We start from the raw sequence: 27,649 nt of genomic DNA, 5'->3' as shown, positions 1-27,649 counted from the left end.
CTGTATGTAGAATTTGAACCCAAAATGAAGGCAAGACATTACATGTGTTTGGCCCATGCTGGTGGTTTATTCCAAAAACACACACACACACAAACACACACGCCCGCCACTGGTGGCACCATTGTATTATGACAGGTGACCTTTTGCAAACAACCTTAAACTGCTGTGCAGAAGATTTTATTCCGCATCACTGGACGCTTTGAAGACCATCTGGTCCAAAAGTGTCACATAAAATGGGATGAATAGCACAGCTTGTTGGTGGAACATAGGCCCTGTCTGAAAAGGCCTACGGTTGTATTCCTAGCATCTTCAAAGTGCTTCATGAAGCAGCAAAAACCCCTCTGCACATCCACTTGCTTCATTCAAGGTGTACAATCCCTTTGCCCTTTCCAAACTTGCTATTTAGCACTGATTGCTGCGTATGTGTACCACTTCCAGCTTTATCAGCCATTTATAAATATTGGCTGCCTTCCAACACATTTGGCACACCCTCCATTCAGGTCAACAAGGCTGGCTCACTACATGTTCCCAAAAGGTTGTAATCACCAGAAGACTTAGCAAGTTGGGCAGCTGCAAACAGACTTTGAATTTTAACTTCAATAGCAGTTGGAGCTACGCATGACACCAGCAGAAAATTGACTATTCTTTTAACCTGAACATACCTGGCTCTGGAAATAAGAGCCTTGCTGGATGAAACTAACAATCAGTTCCATGGGTAGCCAGACCACAGGCCTTAAAAAGGTAAAGGACCCCTGACAGTTAAGTCCAGTCGCAGACGACTCTGGGGTTGTGGTGCTCATCTCGCTTTACAGGCCGAGGGAGCCGGCGTTTGTCCGCAGTTTTTCCGGGTCATGTGGCCAGCATGACTAAGCCGCTTCTGGCAAAACAGAACACCAAATGCCGTTTACCTTCCCACCGGAGCGGTACCTATTTATCTACTTGCACTTTTGGCGTGCTTTCGAACTGCTAGGTAGGTAGGAGCTGGGACCGAGCAATGGGAGCTCACCCTGTCGTGGGGATTCGAACCGCCGACCTTCTGATCAGCAAGCCCAAGAGGCTCAGTGGTTTAGACCACAGCGCTTCAGGCCTTATCTACCCCCAACAAAGGTGTTTAGTGACACCCCACACCCTCATGGTTAGATCAGGGTGCTGATAAAGCCAAGGTTCCAGGTGTGATCTCCTGATGAGACAGCTGCATATTCCTGCATTGCAGGGGGTTGGGCTAGGTGATCCTAAGGGACCCTTCCTGTGGTATATAGTGAGTAGAATGTGAGGTTAGGACTCGTGGAGACTAAATCCCTGCTCAACACTGAAATCCCCCCCCCAATTATTTTCTTTGGAAAGGCAAAGAAGGAAATACAAAATCACAAACACTCCCAATCTCTATTTTTAGGCTGTAAAAGGTATAGACCTAAACATTTACTCATTAAAAATGAATCGCTGGTTGCCACACATCCTCTTGCTGTTTGTAATTCACTCCCTTCCTGCCAGAGAGAACTGGAAAGTAGGACTTCTGGTTTGGGGGAAGGAGGCAACGTAATGTCTTGACGAAAGGTGACTAAGGGAGGTTTGTAAAATTGCACATTGTGTTGACTGAAGTTTTCCTCCTTCCCTCATAATACTAGAACTCAGGCTCATCAAATCAAGATTTGGAACAGAGAAAAGGAAGTACTTCACAGAATCTTGGGGCTCCTCCAACCTTTTACTTGACCCATATTTTGATCATTTTGTGTACTGGTTAAGTCCCCCTGCTCCAAGAGCTTTTATCATTGTTCCAAAACTCTTGCCTTGTGAAAATCCTATCTTACCTGCTGAATTGAAGCTCAGCTAAGTAAAATCTCTCTTCAGATTTTCTGCACATCTGGTAAGATCCAATTCAGCCAGTAAGAATGGATTTTCGCAAGGAACAGCCACATAACCACGAGAAAGGCTCTTGGACCCAGGGAAATTAATTGGTACATAATGCAATCAAAATACAGGTCAAGTGAAAGTGTTGATGAGCCCATAGACTTTGAAGGGGGCTTTATAGAGGTAGTCTAGCTTAATTAACCGTAGGAAATAGAGCAGAGCAGTGCCCAACCTGCTGATAACACAACAAATGATGCAAGGAGGGAGCTCAAGAAAAGAGGTGGTAAAGGTGCCCCTAGCTACTTTAAACGAGTTCAAATCTCCAGGGCTTGATGAGCTGTACCCAAGGGTACTAAAGAATTTGCAGGTGTAATTTCAGAGCCTCTGTCTATAATCTTTGAGAATTCTTGGAGAATGGGTGAGGTTCCTGCAGACTGGAGGTGGGCAAATGTTGTCCTCTTCTTCAAAAAGAAGGGAAAAGAAGACCAAGATAACTAATGACTGGTCAGCTTGATGTCAATACCAGGAAAGGTCCTAAAACAAATAATTAAACAGTTGGTTTGTGAGAACATAAAAGAGGATGCTGTGATTACTAAGACCAAGCATGGTCCATCGCATCCATCGCATCCTGGTCACTGTCTCTTCGAGCTCCTGCCGTCGGGACGGAGATACAGGACGATGAAGACAAGAACAAGCCGTCTTAAGAACAGCTTCTTCCCCAGAGCGATCTCGGCCCTGAATGGGAAGCCTGGACTTTGAAAGTCATCTAATCTTCCTTGCTGTTTTATACTGTATTGTTTTAATTAGTGTTTTTATAGTTGATTTGATTTTGTGTGGAGTGCCCTACCTGGGTGGATGGAGCAGCCAAGTAATTTCGTTGTCCCCAAGAGGGGGCAATGACAATAAAGATATTATTATTATTATTATTATTATTATTATTATTATTATTATTATTATTATTTCTCCAAAACTAGTGATGCCAGATAAATCTCATTTCTTTCTTTGATGGAGTTACAAGCTTGGGAAATGCTGTGGGCATAGTATATCTTGAATACAGTAAAGCTTCTGACAAAGTCTCCCATGATATTCTTGCAGAAAAGCTGGCAAAATGTAGGCCAGACGAGGAGTAGCAAATTCTGCAGAAGACAGAATCGGGATTCAAGAAGACCTTAACAGATTGGAGAACTAGGCCCTAACTAACAGAATGCATTTCAATAGGGCCAAATGTAGAGTTCTACACACAGTCAGGAATGACTCAGAGTTACACTAAACTTTGAGAACTTCATTTAACACAACAGGCCCATCCATTGCATTGAGACACCAATATTTATTTTTAATTGTATATTTATTGCTTCTTTTTCTTATTGTATCAACATTTGAATTCCATTTTTTTATTACATATATTAGTTCCTAGCACAGAATATTGCAGTTGCTAAACAACAGAAAAATAATTAAGTAGTGCACCAGGAACCTCAGCAATTTTCAAATGCTCTTGGGGTGGGGTTGAGAGTACAGCATTCACCAAAGGCAGCCGCTCAGCCTCTGTTTGAATATACCTCCCCACGTCAAACGAGAGCCCCGCCACTCCAACAAATTAGTTCTTTGGTTGGATGTTCTTACCACTAAGCAGTTTCTCCCAATGTTCAACTGAAATCTGTGCTCCTGTATTTTAACCCCATTGGATGTAGTTCTGCCCTCTGAAGAAGCAGAGAACAATTTGTTGCTCTCTTCTATATGACAACCCTTTTGAGTATTTGAAGAGTGCTCTCATGGTCCCCAGCTGTCTTCTGTCCTCCTGCCTATTTATTTATTTTACAATAGTTATAAACCACTTGACTGTAAAAAAACAACAAATCCTCTTAAGTGGTTTACAAAAATAAAGAAAGTTTAAAAAAGGCATTTGAAAGCACTCAAAAGATGACTAAAATCACAGACATAAAAGATAGACCATTGATCTGATCCAATAGGGCTCATCTTACATTCTTTGGATATTTTGCTTCCATGATTACTTCAGTCTCATGACATCTACTTTGAGTTCATTGCCTCATTTTTAAAAAGAACCAAAAATATTTCGCGTGCATAGCTTGTTTATGATGCAACCCCTATTTTGCCTTTATTTACATTGATCATCTTGGTTGGGAAAGCAAGCGTTGAGGCCAATATGCCAGCAATCCTCTCTGCATGTGACCCAGCAGGCAAATTCTACTCATACCAGTTTCTGTGCCAAGTTGCTGAAGGTGTGGTCAGATTGAACGTGACATGAGGCAGGGAGAGCCAAGTGCTGAATTGGGTGTATTCTATAATCATCTGGTTGGATAAACAGAAATGTTAATTCTTTTGACACTTAGCAGTGAAATCTGGGGGAACCAACCCAAGATGTTGGCTATGCAGCATCAGGGTCGTGCTGGTGAAATCTACTTTTCCGGAACCCTAGACCGCTTGAACTCAAACCAGGTGGTGGGGGGAAATGTTATACTCACCTCATTATGAAATCTGCTTTCAATTCTCTTAGTGAATATAAACTCTCTTTAGTTATTCCATAGGTTTAGGGTAGGCCCCAGGAAGGGCATCTCTCAAAGTTAAGCTATATATCCATTTCTGAGGGAACTGTAGGAATAGAGGGCAAAATGCTCATAATTTGTAGCGCCACAGATCAGTTGGAAGGATCCAGGAGAGCTAAACTGGTTTATATTCATGGTTCAGGTATGGCCTAAAGGCACTCCTGCACCACAAAACAATTCCCTTTAATAGCAAGCTCAGGTGGTCGAGTGCCAACAGGATTGGAGCCAAAATGAAACAACAGGAAGGTATCAACATGCTCAGCTGAATTCCAAGGTTTCCAGTGGTACGGGGAAAAACCAAAGGGGGCACCCTCCCAACAACCTCCCCTCACAAATGCATATGCTCAGACAGGGAACGTTGAGTTTCAGCTTCGGGGGAAACCTGAAAAAGAGAGAATGAAATGAAGTATCCTGGAGAAGGGCCAACAGGCACTATGAAGAAGAAAACTGCTCCTCAGAGCTGAGGCTATGCTGCAACACTTTGCTGCAAGTCACAATTGTTCCATCTAAAGCCCCAAAGCCCTTCCCAACTATTATGTTCAGGGTAGGAGGGACAGAACAAGAGAGCACGGCAGGTCTTGCAATTAAACTAGTTTACATTTGCGCTGCATATGTACTTTAAGGGTTTGGTAGCATATGTCAGCAAAACGACAATATGTCAGCACCATAGCTGTCAACTTTTCCCTTTTCCTGTGTATTCAGAATAAGGGAATTTCCCTTAAAAAAAGGGAAACATTGACAGCTATGGTCAGCACATAACAACCACAACTAATAAAACCTTGCTAAGGGATACTGCAGTCTATAATAACCAAAATACTTTCCTCTCTCTTGTGGCTAAGTCTACCTTTTACCAGTTTCATGTGGTATGCCAGGTACAGCTGTATCTGGATCAGGATAATTTGTCTAGAGTAGTCCATACATGGGTAACGTTGAGACTAAATTACTACAATGTACTCCTTGTGGGGCTGCCCTCGGGCCTGGTCCAGAAACTCTAGTTAGTGCAGAAAGCAGTGTGGGGCAGACGAATGACAGGATGTGAACCTCAGATGAAACGGCTGCCCATATACTACCGGGCCAGGTTCAAGGGCGTTGCGTTGATATACAAAGCCCTGAACAACTTGGGCCCAGGATACTTTAAGGACCACCGGAACCTAACTCAATCACTGAAATTATCTGGAGCACAGTGGTCCAACAAGTGGCCTTGACAGCCTCTGCTAAGTTCCAAAGGGGTGATACTAACAGCCATCTCTGTGATACTTTATTATATAGAGGTATATAAATGATTTTATAAACAAACTATAAACTAGATTCTGCGGAAAGCATTACTGGTTAAGGGACTTTCCATCAAGTACCACCATGAGAGAGGGCTGGAACTAGCCAACCATCTGGTATCCTGTTCCAGAAATATTTGCATGATAGTTGAAAGGCCATTGGGGCTATAAACTAAGGTTCCAGAAAGACTGGAAGGCTTTACGTAAACACATACTTTGTACAACAGAACTGGCACTATCTCTTGATTTGCTGACACCTCTTGAAAATGTTCCTGGCTGCCCTTTAAACAGTGCGCAAGCAATGACCAAACAGCAGACTAAAAAGCATAATTCAGTTTCCACTGCCAACAGCAAAAGGGACTTTTTCAGATAAGCAAAGCAGTATTTTCAGATTAGCTAGAATACCCTGGCATTCTCCGCGAGCGTTAAGTAGCTGGGCTTCTTGCCCCAGCAATCTTTATCTGAGAAGCATTTCCATTATCACTGTAGCATGGTCTTCCCAAAGTAATATATTGCAAAACATTCCATACCATCTTAGTCAGGCATCCCCAACCTTCGGCCCTCCAGATGTTCTGGACTACAATTCCCATCATCCCTGACCACTGGTCCTGTTAGCTAGGGATCATGGGAGTTGTAGGGCAAAACATCTGGAGGGCTGCAGGTTGGGGGTGCCTGATCTTAGTAGTTTAATCCTATGTCTACTCAGCAGCACACCCAACTGAAGTCAATGGGATTTACTCTCAGGTCAGTGAGGGAGGAACTGCAACCTTAACAAGTTTCTTAATCTACCTCCCGAAACAACCTGACATTCTTGTACATCCACTGCTTCTTCTCCCAATATTTGTCTGCTCAGATGACAAACTACAGGAAAACAATTACAGATGCTTACCAGGAAATGAAGAGTCAGCAGGAGTAACTTTCCAAAGAAAATTTCCATATAATTTACAAGGAAAAGTGGCTACTTTGGTTGGTTGCAACAACAAGTGTGCCAAGCCTAGACTTAATTTATGTTGCAAGAGACAGAAATGCAATAAGTTTCTGCCACTTCTTATGTCAGTCGGTTCCAGAGTGCTAATCTCTTGCAGGAAAACAACAACAGAGAGTCTTGCGGCACCTTAAAGATCAACAAATGTATTATTGCATAAGTTTTTATGGACTTGTAGCATAGTACACGAGAGCTAGATCAGGTGGTTTGGAAGGCAACCAAGTCAGCACAGTCTTCGAATGATGTTTTCCAAAAACTAATCTCAGATATCTGTTAAAAGAAGTAGACTCACACAACTGTCAACATTTCCTGTGTGATAGATGGACTTCCCCTCTTTAGTGGGTCATCCAAGATTAAAGAACAGCTCTCCATTCAAAGAACCCAAAAGGATAGAAAGTCTTGCTGAATCAGGAGTTTACTGCTCCATCTTTAAAAACCAGCCACTCCCTGCAACATCTGTGCCATCTGTGTTCTAGGTTTGATCTTAATGCTGGTTTAGGTGTGATTAACTTGAGTGTCTGCAATAACAGAAGCCTCTAGTTACTGGGCTTGTATTTACCAGTGCTTGATGGTTTGTCCAATAATGAGGGGTGCGTGAAGGGGAAGGACCACCTACCTCACTGATGCAAAGGAGGAAGTATATTTGGTTTCCACCCACCCTTCCATCAGAAGGTGGGAGCCTCTGCCTTGGTTAAGGTACAGGGTGCAACCTTTGAATTTAAGAGGGAGACAGTATATGCCCCAGCTGACACAGTCATTCTTCACATAGCTTTTTTATCCCTAAAATCAAAGCTTTCTGCTGACGTACCAAGCCCCAAAGAGCACAGGAGAGGATCTGTACATTTAAAACCCAAGAAAGCCCTTCCCTTCCTAACAGCCCATCCTTTTCTGCCTCTCCTGGCCCCAGGACTAAGCTCTATCCCCACCCTGTTATAAGAAGGCAGTGTGGGCCAGCCACGCCCAACAGAACCAACTTCCTGTAGCAGCTGGAAAAGAAGAAGCTTTTGCCTGTTTTCTCCTGGACCCTGTAAAGAGGTCAGTGAGTACTTAGTGGGGGTCCATTCAGATTAAGGAAGGGGACCCAGCACTTTGCTTCGGGGCACATCTGGAAAAATGGAGATCTCCATTGCTACTAAAAATGAAGTTAAGAGGCCTTTGGGTTTGGATGCAGCTGTTAAGGCCTAAATAGAACTTTTGAAGGTATAAAGTATCAGGTCCCCAACCGAAATAGTATCTAGATCAGCAACCAACAACCTTTTTGGCAAGCGTACAACCAAGTAGAAGACTGAGTTCCTCTGGTGTACACCACAGTATCCATTAATAATAATAATATAATATAACATAATAAATACAGTGGTACCTTGAGTTACAAACGCCTCAGGTTACAAATGCTTCAGGTTACAAACTAACCTGGAAGAGTTACCTCGAGTTGATAACTTTGCCCCAGGATGAGAACGGAAATCGTGTGATGGCGGTGCAGCGTCAGCAAAAGGCCCCATTAGCGAAAGCGCACCTCTAGTTAAGAACAGTTTCAGGTTAAGAACAGACCTCCGGAATGAATTAAGTTTGTAACTAGAGGTACCACTGTATTGTGCCATAATGTGGTTTTGCCACAAATTAGGGAATAGAGAGCTGTGCAACACCGGGCTTTATCCAAGTGCAGGAGTGCAACAACCACCTACTGTCTGCGCCACTTGCAGCACATGTAGCATGAATGAGCAGATAATCTCAGCAACAAAGAGAGGGTCAGTGCGGAAACAAATAAACAGAGCTCATTGTCAGCTGCTAGACTATGACAGAGCATGTCTAGAGTGCCTTGGTTTCTATTATGACTGTATCAACACAACTTGCTCACACCTATCTGAAATTAGAGATAAATGCATCAAGGTTAGTGGGGTGGGACTTTGAGGCAGAGCTGAACTTTGGCACCTTTCATTTGAGAAATAAGCATGGGCAAGGGATCAATGTACAGATTCTGCACTGGCTTAAAGAGGCAAGGCATACTGGAGGGAATGCACGGCAAAAGCAACCGCCCCCCCCCCAATTTGTCATTTTTATTTTATTTTTAAAAAGTACCGGTAATTGACTGCTCCTGTAGGTCCCCTACTGTGATGGCAAAATGTTGTGTTTGTGTGTGTCCCTCCAAGCCGCTCCGTGAAATATGTTTGTTTAAAAATACTTTTTGGTTACATAATTTAATAATGAATGATTTAAAATTGATTAAAAATAGTGGTAGCTGACGGGGATGTCTTACGTAAGGCGGCTTTGAGAATTACAGTTCTTAATGCAGCTACTTTTCCAATTTGGCCAGACCCATTCTGACATGCACCCCTGCACCCTTTGACAACTAACCATGAGTCAATGTAGCCCTCTGCTGAAAGAACGTTAGCCACCCCTGCTGTAGAACATAAGATTCCCATTCTCTCATGTAAGGGGTTTGGTTTCCTTTAAATTTGCACTAAGTATGCACTTTTTCTGTATCTGAACATGCAAAAGCTAAGTGAGAGAGCTTGAGCTGTATACAGAAAACTATGAGGCTATATGTCCCATCTTCCTATATCAGATACAGTAAGAAGGCTGGCCAGTACAGATCCAAACAGAGGCTGAGAACGCACCATATATTTAAAGCACATGGCTTTCCTCCAAGAATCCAGATTTTTGTGTGGAAGCCATGTGCTTTAAATTTATTAAGAGGGGGGGGGAGTGCATGCTTACAGATCTGGGAACATTTTTCCATTTGCACACTACTAATCCATGGTAAGTCATGTTTTATGATATAGCATGTCATCCAAACATGGCCTACACCTAATGTGTGCATGCATGAGAACAGTGGTGCAAATCCAGGGCTATTTCAGTGTGGGGCTGGAACTAATAAATGAAAAAGAATGGATGAAACATTTCAAACGTGCTGGTGTTGACATAGCCCAGGCATAGGCAACCTCAGCCCTCCAGATGTTTTAGGACTACAACTCCCATGATCCCTAGCTAACAGGACCAATGGTCAGGGATGATGGGAATTATAGTCCCAAAACATCTGGAAGGCCGAGGTTGCCTATGCCTGACATAGCCTAAGCCATGGGTAGGCAAACTAAGGCCCGGGGGCTGGATCTGGCCCAATCGCCTTCTAAATCTGGCCCATGGACAGTCCGGGAATCAGCGTGTTATTACATGGGTAGAATGTGTGCTTTTATTTAAATTGCACATCTGGGTTATTTGTGGGGCATAGGAATTCATTTATTTCCCCCAAAAAAATATAGTCCAGTCCCCCACAAGGTCTGAGGGACAGTGGACTGAAAAAGTTTGCTGACCCCTGGCCTAAGCCTTGTGAGAGCAAATATGTTGCTTTCTTTGGTAAAGGTTAAAAAACAACAACCCTATTTATCTACTTGCACTGGCATGCTTTCGAACTGCTAGGTTGGCAGGAGTTGCTTTCTTTACACCTTCTCTTACTTAGCATCATTTTTTTTAGAGTGACTAGAGAAGTGGAAACCCCACCTATGGTCTTTGGTCCTTTTATGTGTAAAATGAACACAAGGATCCTCCTTCCCTGTTGTTTAAGAGTCAGCTTGCAGGTTGTAAGTCTATCAGAGAGCTCAGCATTGAAATGCTTGTTCTAGGAGTGTTATGACTCATGGAGGCATTAATCTCAATCTTTTTATAACATCTTGTTCTTTCACAACTCTCAGGCCCCACAGTTTCAGTGCTTGTTGTTCCCAAGTGTGGCTAAGGGCTTGCTTGGCACGCTGGTGGCACAAGTCTTGCAGGGCAAATAGCCAAGAGGTGGTCAGAATGATGCAGAACTGGGAGGTGGGGATGGGGAGGGAATTCCTGCTAGTGCCTGGCACAAAGGCTTTCCTCAACAATTTAAATGAACAATTATTACCCCTGCCTGTGATCAAATACACCTGCCTGAGCTCAAGTGTTCGAAACTCCCATTGTTCTAGGCGCATTTTAAGATAGGGAGTTTCATTAGCGCGAGCAGTTTCTGAGCTCTGTGGGTGAAGTATTGCGCCTAAAATTTCAGATTAAAACTGCAGAGTGGAAGGAAAGGAGCACCTTTTGTCTGCCTCCCCACTTCCAGCTACTTTCTGAAGACTGGAGAAGAGACCCTCTTAAGAATATCAGGGGGTGGGCAGGGGAAGGAGTAGACCATGTGAAAAAATGAACATAGTATTTTAGCCGCAGTTCATTTTCAGCTTTGTATTCTTGTTATAAAAAAGTGTGCTTAAACATTCCGTTGTTGCACCCATAACCTAGGTTTAAGGTGCCATTTAGCTCCTAACTTTAATATCTATTTTCTAACACTGCCTGAGCTGTAGTCTGTATGAGGGGGCCCTGCCCTCCGGCCTGCTAGTAAGAGCAGTTAGATTGGTAGGTACCTGAGACAAGGGCTTTTCATTGGTGGACTGGCACGTTTGGAACTCCCTTCCTAAGGAGGGGCCCCCATGGCCCCATCATTGTCAATTTTCAAGAAGATCTTAAAGACATTCTAACCAGCCCAGGTTTGGTTCATTTTATTGTGTGCTTTTTTGTTTTTATTGCTGCTGGCCTGTAAATTAGCAGGTTTGATGGGGTGCTTTGCTGATATGACGTTCTGTGTTTTACGTCTCTCTACAACTTTTGTGAACAGGGGTGCCCCTTGAAAAGAGGGCAAGGAATCATTTTAACTTAGTAAGCGTAAGGGCATTTCACCACTGTAAAAGTGGATAACGGGTACTTGGGTTTTGTTTTGTTTTGTTTTGTTTTAAGCTCCACCCATCAGACCCTGGGTGCAAACCCGAAAGCTGAGTGGGTGGGTGTGTCAGAAGGAAAATGAATTGATTTTGATATTGAAAAATGAATTTATATTGATTTTTATATATTTGTATTAATGTAATGTTTTTATATGTAACTGTGCATATTTGTAATATTTTGTTTAAGTTGTTGCTTCAGTTTTTATACACAGTTTAGATATATTTTAAATGTATTAAATGGTATATAAATTAAATAATCAATCAGATCTCCCTACCTCCCCTCAACTATGAGCGTTTGGAAATCTGCTGCCCATGAAAGTACACACTACTGCTGCAAGTGTGTTTTTTGCTCTGACTCTGCAAAAGGCAGCCTCATCTATACCTTGATGGATGGATACAAGGAGGTACTTTTATTGTTGAAGCATGTGCCTCTTTATCTGGAGTGAATCAATTTTTGCAACCGCTGGAAGATTTAGCAATAATTCTGCACACCACAGAAAAACAATGGGTGGAATTCAGCTTGACTTTGTCTGTAAACTGACCCCACACCTATAACATTCAGTCTATTTTTATTACTTTATTACATTTTGCCCTGTGCAACCACCCCTAATTGTGCAACATCTTCCCTGCTGAATAATTCTGGAGAATTCAAAAGTTTGCCACATCTTTGTAATCTTTCAGTCGGTCCAAATAAAGGTATTACCCAACTGTGGAGTTGTTTTCTTACAGAGTAACAAGGCTACTCTTGTTTTCTTAAAGTGCTCAGTATATAATAGCTTAACTCCAGAGTATGATTATCATGCCTGATAAATACTGAATGCAATACATTGTCATTATATTAAATAAAACTGTACTTTTATTGACAGCCTAACTTACACAAATTGTTTCTAATTAAGACCCCACATTTATAATATAATCCAATACCACTCACAACAGCATGAAGTCTATGCCAATCCCAAATATCCCTATTAAAAATCTATGAAATATTCATTTATTGATTTCCGTCTTCTTCCCAAACTGTCTTATCTCCTTATGCTTTGCTACTGAAATGCTTTCCCAAGCTTTGAGATATAGACACACTGAATAACTCGTTGCTTTCCTACAATAAAATACTTTGTTTTCCCTATTCTATTTCTCTGCCATTTAGCACCAGGTGTGGGAAGAGCAGCACAGATTATCGAAAAGACAAAAAGCTAAATGTGACTTTGCCTTTAATCTGTATGTTTCTTTAAATGAAAATACCATCTTATGGGGGTGATAATTATCATTATCTCAGCAGCAAGAGGGGGAAGCTTAAACATTTGCTACCCTGCCTTAATCCTAACAAAAATTCCTCCTCTGCTACTATTTGCATTGGTATTTTCTCACAATGCAAAAAAGCAGTTTCAGTAGAGGAATTTCTGTTAGGACTGCAGCAGCTGAGGAAAATGTTAAACTCCCACTTCCCCAACTTTTTAGATCCTGATTATTGTCTAGTTCGCCCTTCAGTCCATGTTAAAGGGAAAGAGGTAAGGAACCTGACAGTAACTACTGGCAGACTGAATAGGAAAAAGTGAGCTGAATGTGCATGAAGAAAGTGCACTTGGAATGGGAGCGATTGAAGGTTCCCTTCACAATTTGCCCTCTCCCTCATCTTCCTACTATCCTGCCTCAATCCATCTCCAATTGTAATGTTCACTTCTCTAGTTCCATCACCCTCAAACAGCCAAGTCTCCTGCTCCTTTAATGCATTCTGCTCTCTCTCTCTCTCTCTCTCTCTCTCTCTCTCTCTACCCCTTATGCTTGAAATTGCCTCTCAGGACACCTGTACAATGCCACTTGCCTTACCTGAGTAAGGGTTGCAGCTTAGTAGCACAGCACAGGTTTTGTATGCAGATTCAATCCCTGCCACCCCTAGGTAGGCCTGGGAAATGCCCCTCTTTGAAACCCTGGATGGCCACTCAGTGGAGTAGCGTGGGGGGTCCCAGGGGTGCCAAGGTCCTGGGCACAGAATCTGGTGGGGACTGTGCAGAGATCCACATGCCCTGCTTTGCTCCAGTGGTGGGGGCTTGGTGAGAGCAGAGAGTGAAGGGCACCTTCCGTGCCCACCCAGCACACGCCTGCCCAACAGTGGTGAGGGCTGGGCAAATGCCCGGGTGCCGGCAAGCAGCGTTACACCACTGTGGCCACTTCCAGTCTGTGTAGACATAGGGTAGGGAACCTGTGGCCCTACAGATGTTGGACCTACCACATCTGGAGTGATCTAGACAGACCAAGGCACTTTCCTAATTTCCTGCTTGCTTCAAACTGCTCCTCAAAATCCGATGCTGACATAACCCCATGAACCTACTCTAAAACCCTAGGCACATGTAGCTAAAAACCACTTATATGCACACATCCTTTCTCGCACCGAAAAAGCCTGATGAATCCGGCCAATGGCCTAACTAACTAGTCCAGCATCCTGCTATCACAGTGACCCATATCAGATGCTTGTGAAAAACCCACAAGCAGGACCCAAGCATAAAAGTATTCTATTCTCCCTTTCTGTGGTTTCCCGCAACTGCCATTCAAAGCCTGCAGAAAGCCTGATCATCTGATGCATGGGTGTGTGTGTGTGCGCGCGCTATTCTGCTTGGTCACTATCTTTCCTCACACAGGTGATTGACTGGGAGTAGTCTCAACCGCCTGTCAAAGTTGACTGTGAGGGGAGATAAAGATATGGCCCAGGTTCTCCACCCCTGCTTAAAAAAGGCAGTACACTAAGGTTGGGTGAGATCTCTCAGGAATACCGAAGAAGATCCAAGAAAAAGCAGCAATCGTTGCATGTGGGTACAAATTAGTTATACCACTCACACAATCCTGTGCACAGGCAACCATCCGTAGGTGTGCAAAAAATAAATAAAATGGTGTGCCCAAGACCAGCTCACAGGACTCTCTCGCACAGTCTACGCTAACCACCTCCATGCAGTATGGAATAGCTCGATAAATGTAAGGGGTACACAGCTTACACGATCGCCATCTGGAAAGATAAGCAATTCCTTTTAAGACGAACGGCGGCGCTGCGATACGTCAGAAACAATAAAGGGATTCCAGTGGGGGCGGTCCCCGTTACCACGAGGTAGGAAGAAATCGTTACTCTTTTATTCAAAGAAAGGGGAACGGCTCAGAAGCTCTTAAATGTCGAAAAAGAACAGAGTATGACTCATAAGAGGTGGGCGAAGATGGGGAAGAGCCCCCCAGCCCCGACCGCGGGCATCCTAACCCCCTTCCCGCCAACTTCTTCCCGCCAACTTCAAAAAATGTCACCACCGCCGCTACTTGGGTGCCTCTTTCTTCAGAGAGAAATAAGCGTTGTTCTGGCAACCTACGTTTCAGGGCAGCGGGTGGGGAAAGGGATGAATGGACGGACAGAGATATATAAATACAGACACTAAGTTGCTCGCGCCCTTAGGATCTGCTCTGCCGCCTCCGTGAAACCGGAGCGACTCCTCGAGCCGCCTGCTGGAAAGGAAGCAGAGCCGAGTGCCAGGCTGGCACCGCTCGCCTCGTGGCCGCGGAGCGAGCAAGGCAGGAAGCCCATCTCCGCCCTCCGCCAGGCAGCGCCTCCGAGCAGCAACAGGCACCTGCCACTGCGCTCCCCGCGCTCGTCGCTCCGGGGAGAGTTGGCTCCCGATGCCAGGCACACGCGCCACCACCCCGGCCCATCCATCATCGGCTTGCGGAGCCACGTCGCTCCTCCCGGCTCGGGGGGTCTCTCCGTTCCCGCCTAGCGCCTGCCCCCCCCCCCCCAGGCAGGCAGCGGGAAGCGGTTCCTTACGCACGCCAGGCGAAACTCACCTGCGCCGCCTCAGCCGCTCCGGCCCCGCGCTCTCCGGTCTCGGCGTGCAGCGTCCTCGCGGCGGCAATTCCATGCAAGGGGCCGGCTCACTCCGGGGCAGCCCCGCCTCGTGGCCCGCCTCCTCCTCTCATCGCGCGCCACTGCAGGGACTCGGTCGGCTTGCAGCAGCCGCCTCCTTTCCCGCCTTTGCTGGGCACCGTGCCTGGTGACTGTGCCCTGGGCCTGGACCAGTTGGCAGGGCGCTTCCCAAATGAGGAAGGCGGCTGGAAGCCCTTCGTTGGGGATTCGCCATGAGGTATGACTGCAAAGCGGGGCGTGAGGAGAGGAAGGGGCCTGCCTGTCTTCCGAGTTTCACGCATTCAGAACTGCTGTGCCGGATCAGGCCCATGGCCCATCTAGGCCACCATCCTGTTCTCGCAATGGCCAACCAGCAGCCTGCGGAATACCAGCAAGCGGCACCCAAGCACAGGAGCACTCTGCCCGCCCCTCCTGTCGTTTCCAGCAACGTTTTTCAGAAGCATGGCTGCCTCCAACTGTGGAGGCAAAGCATAGCCATCAGTAGCACTCTCCTCCATAAATTTGTCTAATTTTCTTTTAAACGCAGCTAGCTCGGTGGCCATCACTGCCTCCTGTGGGGGCAAGTTCCATAGTTTTAACTATGTACCGCATGAAGAAGTGTCTGAGGCCTGGCGGAAAGTGGGGACATAGTTCTCCTATGTGCGTTAATTTTAGGGGTAGGAGAGAGCCCCAAGTGATAAAGAGCATTGGAATAGGAGCAGGGAGGTGTGGGTTTGAAATCCCCACTCAACTATAGATCTCACTTGGTGACTTTGGGACAGTCACTCTTTTTAGCTGTTCCCCCTTTACAAGATTGTTGTGAGGTATGGCAGGTTATAAATGCAAGACAGGCACTTGGAGTAAGTGACTGCCTTCAAGTAAACATGTCTAGTACCATGCCTGGACTATGGCCCCAATCCTAAGCATGTTTTCTTGGAATTTAACTCCCATTCATTTCAGTGCACTGCAAGTTTCTGAAAGGGATGCGGGTGGCGCTGTGCGTTAAACCACAGAGCCTAGGACTTGCTGATCAGAAGGTCGGCGGTTTGAATCCACGCAACGGGGTGAGCTCCCATTGCTCGGTCCCTGCTCCTGCCAACCTAGCAGTTTGAAAGCACAAAGTGCAATTAGAAAAATAGGTACCGCTCTGGCGGGAAAGTAAATGGCGTTTCCGTGTGCTGCTCTGGTTCGCCAGAAGCGGCATAGTCATGCTGGCCACATGACCCAGAAGCTGTACACCGGCTCCCCTGGCCAGTAAATTGAGATGAGCGCTGCAACCCTAGAGTCGTCTGCGACTGGACCTAATGGTCAGGGGTCCCTTTACCTAAGTTTCTGAATAGGGCAGCCTTAGTTGAAATTGATTGCCTCTCTGCACACCCCTCCCTAGCACCCTTCTCTTGCCGTGGCACTGCCTCCAGCCAGCTCCTCTCCAATCATCATTTGGCTGGCACCAGGTCTTTGTGACCTCCCCTTCCTTTCTTCTAATTGGCACACATTTCACTCTGGCTGGCAGCTGTGCCACCCCTCACCCACTGCCCCTGCCCCTAATGTTCTGCTTCCTCCTACCTACCCTCCTTGTCTTTTGCTCTCTTCAAGCCTCTCCATTCAGGAGCCCAGATGACAAAGTGGGTCATTGCTATTTCCAAACACCCAGGACAGGGTCTGAATGTGAATAAGTTTCCAGAGCCTTATGCCACACACAGAAAGCCTCTTCCCTGCTTAAGGAACCACTTTCTGCCTTGCATCCTTGCTAGGAGGAGATGCCAGGGTTTATGTGCTTTTCCAGAGATTTTCAGGGCATCAGTATTGTTTTGAGTTCAGGTGTGTGTGTGTGTGTGTGTGTGTGTGTGTGCCAGGCACATATAATTCCTGGATCTAGTAAGTGTTAGAATTTAATCAAGGCTTGGAGTGTTAAACTGGGTGCCAGACACTGAACATTCATTCAGCAAGTGGTAAAATATAACCCAGGCTAGTTTCCTGTTGAGGTAATCACCTGGGGTGATAAGCCATTAAGAAAACAAAGGAAGAGTGATACCCCATTATGAAAGTTGAGAGGGGCTCTGTACCAGATGGCAAATGAGTGGGGCCCCACCTCCAGCTCTTAGATAGTGGGAAGGACTAAAGTCAGGATTGAGAGTTGGTTGTGATGAAACCTAGCGGTGGGTATGTGTGTGTGTGTTGCAGACTGGAAAAGGAAGGGAGAGAGCACAATGTTTGCTGTGTATTTGAATCCAAGGCTGTGGCTATGAGAGAAGAGCTTTTGGGGATGTTAATGGTGTGAACCCCTCCAACATAGGATCAGGTCGCATATAAGTGTAAATAAACCATATACCACAAAGACACCACAGTCTCTGCTGTGCCTCATTTGCAAAAGGAAACACGGACCCTGGATGAGCACCTGGAACCCCTGAAATCTTGCACTGCTCTGAGATTGGGGTGGTGTTCAACTGCATATTTCAGAGGATAGCATGGAGACACTCACTTCTATAATGAGCAATCCAGATGCAGAACAGACTATTTTCTCCCCTTTCAGGGTTCACCCTGGCTGCCAGGGCTTACTCTGAGATAGGCTCAGAAAGGCAGACCCAAAGACACTGGCCTCAGCAATCCTGTTCACAGGGTGAAGGGTTGCATCTGTGCAAAATGCACCTCCCATATATGAATCTGGGTTTCCACAGGAAAAAAAGAAAAGATGGGAGCAGTCTGGGGTTTGTCAACCTCTTCTTTCAATGGGAAAACAAGGCCCATCATGAAGCTGGTAAAATAGATAATTACTGCAACCAGGACTTCCCTGAATGCCACGAACCAGCTTAACTTACTGTTTGAATAATATCTGGCAAGCCATGGTAGCAAGGCAGTATAGTCTGTTAGCAGACTGGAATTCACAAAGAGGCTTGATGGCACTTAGCATTCTCTGATGAGGCCTCATGAGAAGAGGAATACAAGGAAAGGCTAAGCAGAACAGAACCTCAAAATGTCATCACACAGGTAGTGTTCTCAAAACAGAGGTCATGCCACCAAATGGAGTCACAGAGTCAGCTATCAGGGTAATTGATCCACCCATGTTAATGACCAATAGTGAGTGATTTCCAGAGAAATAGTTGTGTTAGTAGACTCTTCGCTGTCTTTACACTGAATGTAGTTATTGTAGTTACCATACAAATCAAGGTCCTATGAGTCCTCCTTTCAACCTTGGTTGTGGATGGAAACAAGACCTATTTAAATTTTATTATTTTTATTTATTAAGTGATACCCCGCCTTTTTTGCTTGACAGGGACTCAGGGCAGCTCACAGATAGGCTTGCAAATGTAATCTTCATCTTGGTCATCCATGGATTCCAATCTATACTCATTGGCAGCAGTTCTCCAGGGTTTCAGACAGGAATATCCCAATCCTAACTGGAGATGATGTGAATTGAACCTGGGACATTCTGCATTCAAAGCATATGTTTTATCCCTAGATAAAAGGACCAGTGGTCAGGGATGATGGGAATTGTAGTCTCAAAACATCTGGAGGGTAAGAGTTTGCCTATGCCTGCCTTACGTACTAGGGGCCGCAAGACTTGTTTTTTACTTTAAAAGTTGTTGTTGCATTTATATCTTACCTTTCCTCCAAGGTGTTCAAGGTGACTATATAGTTATTTATTATTTCATAAAATTTACATACTGCTTGAATGTAGAAAAAAGACCCCTCAAAGCAGAAATTGTTCTCCCCACCCCTCTTTTATCCTAACAACAACCCTGTGGGTAGGTTGGGCTCATAGGCAGTGAGTGGCCTGAGATCACCCCTGTGACCTTCATGGCTGAGTGGGGGATTTGAACTCTGACGACTACACCGCACTGGCTTTTATTTAGCCTTTATATCAGGAATGCAAAGGGAAGGAAACACACTATTCGCTCAAAAAGGTTATGAAGATTATGATAGTTTTAGGCATACGTAAAAGATCTTTTAATCCTCAAAAGCATGATAAATCGTCATTTCACTTGCAAGAGAAAAGAAGTTCCAAGAAGAGGAACTACTTTTTTTGGAGTTTTGCCTCCATTAGTGCCAGCTCACAGTGAAAGCTGAGGATTGGAGGTTAAATGCAGTTCTGCATATAATATCAAATAATAAACACAAAGTGAATTCTCACTCATTCTAACTAGGAATCATCATATGAAACGATTGTAATTACTCAGCACATCCCCAATCCGGAGGAAAGGCTGGTGCCAGAATTTGGAAGTAATTCATTTTCTCTAGAGATACACCAGAGTTCTTGTAGCAACATCCTGTAAAATGAAAACCCAAAGCAGCAATATTGTCCACAGCTGCAATTCTAAATCACTCATTTTGTAAGTTAATCCTTCTGAAAGTCAACAGGACTTACTTCAAGGACAGTAGATTTAGGAAAGAAGTGCAAAATGCTCTATAAACATCTTCCTGCAAACGACAACTCTAAAGCAGTATCCAAATATAGAAATAAAATGAAAATTAACATAAATGGATTATGAGTTTAACTGCTGAAAATTATTTCAGGACTTCACTCAGCCTTTGTTGTCTGCAAACATCTAATTAAACAGAGGGAGCAGCGGTCATAGTGTTTAGCCTGTCTCACACACCATTTCCCAGACCTATATGCCATCTGCCAAAGCAGCTATTAGCAGTGTTGGGAGGGGGGAAATATACACATATACTAAGCAAAATTCAAGGCTCACTGACAAACAAACTGCTCCTATTGCAGAGATCCATTAGCAGTGTTAAGCCCAAATTCATGCAGGGCTATTTGCCCCAGTTTCTCTGCTGCTCCCGTAAAATCCTCAGTCCTAGATTGCTGCCAAGGGTTCATTCTGCCATGGCTGCTAAACAACTATGAGAACAGGGGAAAAGGTACAAACCCTCTGGTCATTAGGGTCCCATTATCCAGGAAGCAAGGCCAAGCTACGCTTCTTGGCACAAATGGCTGCTGGGTGCATTATCAGGACACTAGTTGATTGCTGTCATGGCTCGTTTGATTCCATGGCCCAAATAACTTGAAAATTTGGAGGCCCAATCGTGTATCCTTAAATTTCATCAAACAGCCTGGGGAGCATTAGGTACATGGTGCAGCGAAGGGGCGGGGGCAAGGTGATTAACTCTTTCTCCACACATATTTATAAATTTATATATTGTTGCACGCCACCCCAATCTGAGATGGTAGAGAATGAATAGGGGGGATCAGTAAAAGAGGAGCTTGCAGAAAGAAGAGAGTGCATGCTCAGGGGTGGAGAGGGGAAAGGGTTAAATGGAAAGAAAAATTATTCCATAGATAATGTAGCTGCAACAACATTTGACAGTATTGTCAGCATTGTCCCTGCAACCTTGAGGACTTGGAACCTAGGGCTTGGGTAGCATGCTTTTTAAAAATTAAATTTGAAATTGTAGCAAATCCTTATATTCCTTCTCTTGTCCGAGGGAAATGAAGGGGGAGGGGAGAACAAGAGGTGCACCATGATTTGGGATTTATTGAAGGGTGCAGAAAAAAGCACTGCTGTGGTAACTATAGAAACTGACTATTTGCTGCTCTTTAAGGGCAAATACCCTCCTCTCCCCCACCCCAAAAATTCCAGCAAACTCTCTCGCTTTGACTTATATGAGGGCCAATTTGGTGCATGGGTTGTAAAAGTATTCACTTAACAATTGGCCAGTGCTGGGGAGAGAAGACACAGAGGTTGGAAACGTTATTTTATTGGTTTGCGAAAGTGAAGCAGAAGGAGAATGTTGTTTTTAATTCATCCAACATTGCTTTTAAGAAGCTCCTTATGAGCCAATATATCCACAAAGGGGCGGTGGAGCATCAAGAAAAGCCTGAAGAAACAAGGCCATGACCTCCTGTTGATGACTCATTTGTCTGCAAAAATAAAGAGAAGCAGCAGTGTCAGCATAAAACATACCAACAGTGAACTGGGCTATAACCGAGAAGGCCTATAGGAGACAGGCCAGTAGATCTGCTGCAATGGTTGCACACGACCCGTCTCCATGAGTGGTTACAGATTCCAGGGATTCTAGATGCTACCCAGGAATTGAGAGATTGAGGCACAGTGGAGGCTAATATCTTTAAGATATATGGTTTATTACCACATTTTTACACCTGGGAGTCTGCAGCGGAGGAGGTACAGAACATTGTACCTCAATAATGTATCTCGTGGCCCCTCTCTTCAGCAAGCTTGGGTGCAAAGTAACATCCATCATCATGGCTCTCAGTGCAGCCTCTTCTTGCCAGCATCACATGGGGTTCTCCCTCTGTTCCCCTTCTCCTTCCTAGCACACATTTCCCCAAAATCCAAGGCTCCTGTATAATGACAGTTCCCCCCCGCCCAAGGCATGCTATGTGCTTGCCTTCCTGCAATTCCTTGTCACCTATGGCTGCCATGTATATAAGTCTTAATTAATAATATTAAACTTTAAATAAAGTTACCTATTCAATGTTAAACTGTTAAAGAAAAATAATACAAAAAGCAATCGTTGCAATAGGCCGATAGACACACACATTAAAAGCAACAGAATGGAAAGAGTGTTAAAAATCAGCTCATCCAATATTTGAAAAAGCCTGGGAGGTTATGTATTTGTCAAAATGGCACAATATAATAGGTGCCAGGTTATTAAAGCCTAAGTACCACCATTGTACAAGTTGCAATTGGCTGCAGTCCTCTACCCACAGCTGGGAGTAAGCTCAACTGAGACCCATGAGACTTACTTAAACATGAATAGGATTGTACTACTATATACATGCACACTTCAACTCTAATCCACAGTCATTGCAGGCAAGCTAAGCTCTGTGATACACATGTGATACCAAAAAACATAAGTGAGATATTGTACAAGGATAAGGGGAGTACTGATATAATTTGCTATTATAAAAGATGTGTTATACAACGTATCTCACTTGCATGATGGGTGGTGTTTTTTGCTCATTGTGAGCTGCAAGTGATTGTAGGACGGAAATGGCATTAGGTGGTCTGTCACCATATTATGTATACTTTGAATCAAGCTGCTACTCATCCCTAATTTTATACATCGGAGCCTGGCTCTTAATAAATACTTCTCTTCTTATGGATGCAATTTATCCATTTGTTTTATTCCCATGGATTATTTCTCACAATAAAATCACAGTGAATAACCCTAATTTTGGCATGAATTACCGTATGTATCCAGACCTCCTTGAGAGACTGAATTAAAATTGATTTGTTCTCTGCCAATGCAGTGCAATCTGCACTGAAATAACACAAAAGATGATAGTAATGAATGCTACTAAATAAGGGCAATTCTTCAATAGTTAATAATGAAGCTAATTATAGTTAACAATACCCATTATTATATTGCAGTTGCAATAATTTCTTACTCATTTTGTGTTTCTAAAATGTTGAAAGGGTCATTAGTTTGCTATGTTACTGGGTGGCAAATTAATTTTGAGTGATCCCTGTGCTTCATGTATATGCATAAGTAACATTAAGAAAGCTACAGGCTGAAATTGTATAGTGGATAGTGAGATTATATACAGTATCACAAAGTTCCACTTAATCCTGGGTGCTATCAAAATGCCAATCCAATACAGTACATACATGAAATGACTGCCCTCTGCTGGGGAAAACAGGTTCCCTACTCAACAGATAAGGCAGTCCAGGAGACATGGTGTCAATTGTATCCTGTGGCACCATCACAAAATGAGCCATTCTGGCTCAGCAAATGCATGCCCGTCATTTGGGGTGACAATAACAGTTCATGCTCAACCCTCCCTAAGCTACTGGTATTTTCAACCTTCTAGCTGATAGAATCTTGAGATTGTTGTCTGTGGAGGCTCTCTGGGGTCTTGCAGGCTTCCAGTGGGAGCTGTCATTTCTCTATATTGGAACAAGCAGGAATTTGAGCATTGCCTTTCTGGCTCAATAAGCAGAAACAAACCTACATTGTCCGTAGCTCAGGCTTCAACTCTGCCGGGGGCACCACCATCACGCATGCAGACTCTCAGCTGTGCACATTCCACACAATTGCATTGCAAGATTCTGACTCACTGGAATCTCATAAACCATGGATATGGGGTGTGGTATATATTCAGACATGAGGTAAATATTAAGCCAAAATGGATCTCATGGCAGCTCCTTCTCACGGCTGACGTTATTTCCCAGAAGTTAATAGCCTTTGAGCTCAAACTACCAAGATGACTGACACTTAAAACAGTTTCGGCTCACCTACTAGGATTAATAAATAGCTTGTATGGATTCAAAAGTTGTTTCTACACTTTCCCAATACAATGAGGTTGTGTCTTTACTGATATTTGCCTGCCAGCTGACCTTCCACAAAATCTTGCTCACATTCACAGTCTGCTTGTAGGAACAGTGCGATACTGGAGCCTCAATCTGACACGAGATCGTGGTTCCAGTTTTTCAAACTGAAAACTCACAAGTTATCACAACTAAAATATTAGTAGGGGTGCCGGTCCTACCAGTAGGAAGAACAAGGTGGCAAAGGATGCTGGGGTGGGGTGTTGGAGGAGAGAGCTCTGGGCACCATGTCACCTGCCCCATAAGCTCACCTGCTGCTACAATAAAGAGCAATGTCCCATCATCAGTGCTGAAATAAGATTCAGTTGCCAGGTCAGCTGGCTTTTGCATATGGGATGGGGAACACTTTTGAGGAAGGGCCATAGCTCTGTAGTAGAGCATCCGCTATGCATGAAGGAAGTCCCAGATGCAATCCTCAGCATCTTCCAAGTAGGGCTGGGAAAGACCCATTGCCTGAAATTCTGAAGAGCCACTGTTAGTCAGGATGGGCGATACTGAGCTTGACGGACCAGTGGTCTGACTCAGTAAGAGGCAGATGCCTACATTTCTGGGTTTCCTGTGTTCCTTTGGCACAGGCAGCAAAATGTAGTTGGCCATCTCTACTGCAGAAAGAGAAGACCTTGTCTCTCACCTCTGAATTCTCATGACACAGAAGAGGCAAACTGGTTGATGTCCCATCTCACCTCCAAAAGAGCCCCATGGCAGGAATTCCACTCTGGAAGCTGCAGAATTTCTCTCTTTTATGCCTATGAATTTTTTTATTGATTTTCAATTTTTTATAAAACAAATGAACCTCCAATTAATTCAAATTTAACATACATTTTCAGCCTTGGAATTTCCCTGTTCCTCCTAGCCATTGAAATCAAAATGCCTCTCTTAAGCATGCAAGACCATTTCCACCAGCCACCTTCAAAGATGAGGATGGCTCGACTGCACAGGGCATGATCTGACATCACATGACACTAAGCTGGTCTGGATCCGGCCAGTGCCTGGATGGGAGACTCCCGGTGAACCTCCTTGGGCACCAACTGCCTTGAATTCCATGTGGAAGAAAAGCAGGTTGTAATCATAATGAAAGAAACTACACCTCCCAAGCCCATTTGTCACGAGGGCGGTTTCCCCCCCTGCATTGATTTTGCGTAATGAATATGTTCTTTTGAATTGCTGTGATGAGGCGAGAGCCGTTCTATACCACTCTGGAACAAACTGTTATGATACCTAATAATGGAACTATAGTATCGGAAGAGATCCTGAGGATTGTCTTGTTCAGCCCCCTGAAATGCAAGAAATTCAACTACGGAATGTAGGATGACCTCTGGGGTGAAGAACAGGAAGGGGTGTAGTTCAATTATAGAGCATCTGCCTTGTATGCAGAGGGTCCCAGGTTCAATCCCCAGCAACTCCAGGTAGGGCTGGGAAAGACCCTCTGCCTGAAGTCCTGGAGAGCTGCTGTCAGTCTGTGTGGTCAGTCTTGAGCTAGATGGACTCTGCAAAAGGCAGCTTTCTATATCTTTGTGGTCCTAAGAAAAGAGGGGGTAACAGAAATAGACAGGGGATAACATGGGATAGGGCTGCAGACACTGGCGGTGCAAGAAGACACAGACAGACAGACACACACACACACACACACCCATGGACTGCAAAGAGAGAGGAGAGGGCCTGCTAATGAGTGGAGAGGAAAAGAGACATCTAACAGAGAGAGAAGTCAAGGATGGTACAGAGGGAGCATTGCTGCGGGTCATAGAGAGAAAGAAGAGAGTTTTACAAAGTAAACGGAGTTAAAGCAAAGTAATGCAAACATCACTAAGAGAGCAAACAGAGAGGGCTTGAAGACTGCAAATTCTATTACATATTAACAAAAGCCATACTACTATTCCTCTTATTATTTATATTGTGTGTGTGTATAGCTTTTGTCTTATGAATGTAGATTGAGAGATTTATGGAAGAGTAGATATCATTTACGGTATGTTCCAACTTACAGATAAGATAATGTATTTTTTTCTTCTCTGTTTCCTTTTTTGTATTATAGCATGTATTATGACCTTAAAATATTTTTCTTTAATAAATCAATAATAATAATAATAATAATACAGGCTTAAAATTGTAAAGAGAGGGATAGCAATGTGATTCTCTTGAGGTACCAAAAATATGGCCTTCTGAACAATTTGAGTTTGACACCCCAACCTAGATCACCTTGAGCCCATCAAAGACTTGGCCGGTTACATTACTGCCCCCTGCCCTGGGATGTTGGCAAACTAGGGAGCCGACAGACCTGCTCAACAAGGAAAACGGCATGTCCTGGCTCCAAGGTCATCGGGTCTATTAAGCTGTTGTACAGGAGGAGCAGCTCCTTGGCTGGCAAGTGGAGCCAGACTCCAGCGAAGGAGCACCATTGGACTTTAGCCAAGCTCTTAGGCCATAAAATGAAGTGGAGGCCAAAGACCAGCAGGGAGCAAAAGAGCCAATGTAGAGTCCTGGGCTTAGGATAAGGGTCTTGCACCACAGAGCCACCCTCACCAGTAGAGGGCGAATGGGGCATTGCCCCCACAACCTCAGCCAGACCCCACCTGCCTGTGTTCTAGTCCAAGGGGCAACGCTGGTTGTCAGCTTCTTCCGCCTGTGTCACAGTTTTGTCTGTATAGATCTCAGAATGGAGGGGTGGGGTGAAGACTAGTATTCATTGGCTCTGGCTCCCCCCAGTGTTGACCTCCCTGCCTTCACTCAGCCTCACCTCTAGTTGTGCATTAAGCCAGATCTCTCACTTCAAAGACTGACCTTTCCCGAGGCCAGCCAACAATATATTAAAGTCAAACATAAAGCAGCCCGCTCACTTTCAATTAAGGTGCAATTAAAAACAGCTGAAAATGGATTAGTAGCTTTCCAGAAACAGGAGAAAAAACTCCCACCACATGCTCCTATTACAGGGTAGTCCAATTCTACTGGGAGATTTCAGGAGCAGGTATGCAGTCTGTACTATATATCCTTAGACCAGATGATCCAGGGAAGGATACAATGATGGGGATTCAGGGATTTGTCCTCCTGCTCTATAAACTCTCCTCGGCTGCCAGGATTTTGCAGGACCAGCTGGCAGATGTCAGTGGCAGCTGTGTGAAATGGTATGAAAGGACAAGCTGTGCCCATGGCAGGCCTCTGCAGAGCGCTCCTTAGTAGCTCACAAGTGAAAAGTATTACTATAGCACAACCTAGTACTTGGCTCACTGCAAGGCTTGTCTTAATTCAGCCTCCACTCCAGTTTGATGAGACCCACCTAGGGCAAGGCCATCTCCACCCCTCTCAGTGAGAATCCCTTCTCACTACCATCCTCACCACCTGCTCCTCCTCCTCCCCATTGCCATGACCACACTCTTCTTTTCCAGGCAGAGAGCCAGTGAGCAAGCAGGCAGTGGCATCTATTGCTCCTTCTTCCCACCACCTCTGTTGTCTGGGTCAGCTTGAGAGGCAGTGAACCAGAGCTAGCCAGCCCATGAGACTGTTAGAATTCCTGCTCCATGATTGCAGTCATGGGATTGTTGTCTATCACATGACGGTGTATGTTTTGACTCCACAAAGTAGGAAGTGACGGAGACAGGATGTTTGTGTTACTGTGTTCCGTGAAGTGGGACTATTGTCCTTTGTCCTTTCTCTTTGCTGTCTGATGCTAGAGAGAGAGGGAGCCATGTTGCAGTGCTCCGTGTGTGTTTATATGTAAATAAAGTAGATTAGCCAAAACGCTGAGTTGCTGAGGTCTGTTATGCGAGCTGCGATGGCTCTGTGGATCCCTAAGTGTGCCAATGTCTCTTGGCATCGTTCTCTGTGATGTTCAGGCAGAAGAAAGCTTTTGAAGCTCCCGAACGATCGACCAGGAGGGTGCGAACATGCCAATTGGGCATGTGTCCCTGCCAGGGTCCTACTCGAGAATAGGACGAGCTCCTGACAGAGACAAGGTGAAGCAGTTGCCTTAGGTGGCAGATCTGGCCTCCAAGGATCTTGCCTCGTCTCCCATGTCCACCCACCTGTCATGGACTGGCTGGTTGCAGAGGAGTGGTGGGAGACACCAGCCGGGGAACCCCCTAGCAAACC

General features: G+C 44.7%; 1 protein-coding gene and 1 long non-coding RNA gene across 4 annotated transcripts in view; one reads left to right on the top strand and one right to left on the bottom strand.

The window, feature by feature from the left end:
* SLC29A1 (solute carrier family 29 member 1 (Augustine blood group)) overlaps window positions 1–27,649 on the bottom strand; it is an 83,171-nt gene that overhangs the window by 45,063 nt on the left and 10,459 nt on the right. Inside the window, exon 1 of one of the 3 annotated variants that reach the window (XM_083497152.1) lies at window positions 15,224–15,321. The exons of 1 other annotated variant lie outside the window; for it this stretch is intronic. The gene's annotated coding sequence lies outside the window, so the exon portion shown is untranslated. Of the gene's footprint in view, window positions 1–6,569; window positions 6,800–15,223; window positions 15,322–27,649 lie in introns of those variants that run through there. One more of the 3 variants, XM_083497155.1, reaches the window with a different exon arrangement.
* Window positions 15,330–27,649, top strand: part of LOC310704118 — a 429,938-nt gene continuing 417,618 nt past the window's right edge. The window contains exon 1 of the long non-coding RNA XR_014524574.1: window positions 15,330–15,510. This is a non-coding gene — a long non-coding RNA (uncharacterized lncRNA). The remainder of the gene's footprint in view (window positions 15,511–27,649) is intronic.

Source organism: Podarcis liolepis, assembly GCF_965112155.1.
Source record: "Podarcis liolepis genome assembly, chromosome: 3".
In the NCBI taxonomy this organism is placed as follows: domain Eukaryota; kingdom Metazoa; phylum Chordata; class Lepidosauria; order Squamata; family Lacertidae; genus Podarcis; species Podarcis liolepis.
Note: the sequence above shows the minus strand (reverse complement) of the source record. Positions and strands in the feature narration are given on the sequence as shown.